Below are 2406 nucleotides of genomic sequence, written 5' to 3' on the forward strand. Positions count from 1 at the left end.
AATGAAAAACTACCGCAAAGAAAGAAAGCGCGAAAGAAAGAGGACACAAGATATTTCATGTGGGCTTCGGGAGGTCAAACAGAAAAGTAGTAGTAATAATAAAAAAAAAGAACTCCGTCTTCAGGTGACGAGTGGCCTACCGGGACCATCCGACTGCCGTGTCATCCTCAGTGGAGGATGCGGGTAGGAGGGGCGTGGGGTCAGCACAAAGCTCTCCCGGTTGTCATGGTGGTATTCTTGACCGAAGCCGCTACTATTCGGTCGAGTAGCTCCTCAATTGGCATCACGAGGCTGAGTGCACCCCGAAAAATGGCAACAGCGCATGGCGGCCTGGATGGTCACACATCCAAGTACCGATCACGCCCGACAGCGCTTAACTTCGGTGATCTCACGGGAACCGGTGTATCCACTGCGGCAAGGCCGTCGCCCCAATAGGAATAATAATAATAATAATAATAATAGATAATAAATTAACGATATGTCACACATGTCAGTCTTATTAAGATTGTGATACGTAATTTTCTCATTAAATTCTTTTCCAATGAGCGTATGACATACTAACAGATATGCATGTCAGGAGCATAAGAGGGATCAAATGTAGAGAACCATTTGACTAAAAGGAAACAACGATCGATAGGTGTGAGGAAAGCATGGGTAGTGTTGACGATGTAGTGGTAACAATAGTTCGTTGTCGGGTCTGTTAAAGGCAGCTGGATTACGCAGTGAGAGGAACTAAGTAGATTATACCACTTACAGTACTAATCTCATGCTGAATGCAGAGACCAGTGGACAAGACGCAGGCTACTGGCTAGTTTATTCACGACTCTTACAGCTGAAATCGAGAAGGTGGTGCAAAAATACTTGGCGCAACCCACAGTTAGAGGATAGATGCTGAATGTGTCGGATCTTCTATTACATTAATGAAACAGTGATCGTTTTTGATATGTGAGAAAAGGTCCTCAGGACACCAGCTACTAAGTAACTGACGAATCCATAAGGTTGAATCACGTCATCTTTCGCCCTAGATGAGCAATTACAGGACTTACTCAGTTTAGCAGCCGAATGTTCCACACGTATCTTACACAGCATGCATGACAAGTACGAATCGTGAGGTGGTGTAGCGGTAAGATCCTGGGCTCGTATTCAGGAGGATGGGGACTCAAATCCCATTGTGGCTATCAGATATAAATGTTCTGTGACGTCCACAAATAGTTTGTGGTAAATGTCAGGATAGTTCCTACAAAAGAGCACGGCCCATTGTCGGTTCCCATCACATCCTTCCTTGTTCTGAGGTGTCTCTAATGATCTCGTAGTCGACGAGACGATAAACCCAGTCGTCCCTCCTTCAAATCATTCAGAGTTTTCAACTATTTGTGCTGCACTAGCCCCAAAAAAATTCTACATAACTGCGAAAATCGCTTATTTGAAGACAATCATTTTATTACTTTAGTTTAATCTATAGACTTACTCTCTTCGCAGATACGGGAGACATTTTTCACGTCTACACACACACTCCACGTGCCACCATACGGCACGTGGAGGAGGGTACCTTGTAGCAATGCTTGTGATTCCCAATCCTGTTACACTCGGAAACAGAGCGAGTTGTAAACGACGGTCAGTATGTCTGTCTGCGTACGAGAACTGATTTCGCTTGTCGTTTCTTAGCTGTCGTTACACGAGATGAACATTGGTGGCAGTGAAATCATTGTGCAGTCTGTCACAAATTTCGCTTCACTAAAATTTATCAAAAGCGTTTCGCGAAAAGAACGTAACCTGCTCTCCAGGGATCCCTTTTCAATTCACGGAAAAGTTTCGTAATATTCACGTGTTCGTGGAACCTACAAGTAACAAATTTGGCACCGCGCCTCTGAATTACTGCGATGTCTTCCTTTAATCCGATCTGGTGAGGATCCCAAACACTTCAGCAGTGTCCTGTAGGCGATCTCCTTTATAGGTGATCTGCGCATCCCTAGAATTCTCTCTATAAACCAAAGACGAACATTCGCCTTTCCTCCTACCGAACTGAAGTGGTCGTTCATTTCATGTCTTCTTGTAACGGTACGCCTAGCTATTTGATAGATGTTATTGTGTCAAGCAGTGAACTGCTAACACATGACAGGATTGATTTTCCTTGTCATCTACATTAACTTAAATTTTCTGCATTCAGAGCAAGCTGCCATTCATCACACCAAATAGAAATTCTATTTAAGGAATGCTGTAGCCTCCAGCAGTCACACAGAGATGACACTTTCCCGTGCACAAACAGCGTAAACAGGAAACAGTCGCACACTGCTGTTCGCACTGCCCGTCGTTTACGTAATGCAGGGCGTTCCGAAACTATTCGTTAAAAGTAATACAGAGATAGAGAACATAAAAAGAAATATATTTCGATAAGGAACATACGGT

General features: G+C 43.8%; 1 pseudogene; it reads right to left on the reverse strand.

Annotated features, from left to right (window-relative positions):
- Positions 1-310: 310 nt before the first annotated feature.
- Positions 311-428, reverse strand: LOC126163709 (5S ribosomal RNA; annotated as a pseudogene).
- Positions 429-2406: the final 1978 nt, after the last annotated feature.

The sequence above is a fragment of the Schistocerca cancellata genome, chromosome 2, assembly GCF_023864275.1.
Source record: "Schistocerca cancellata isolate TAMUIC-IGC-003103 chromosome 2, iqSchCanc2.1, whole genome shotgun sequence".
Lineage (NCBI taxonomy): Eukaryota > Metazoa > Arthropoda > Insecta > Orthoptera > Acrididae > Schistocerca > Schistocerca cancellata.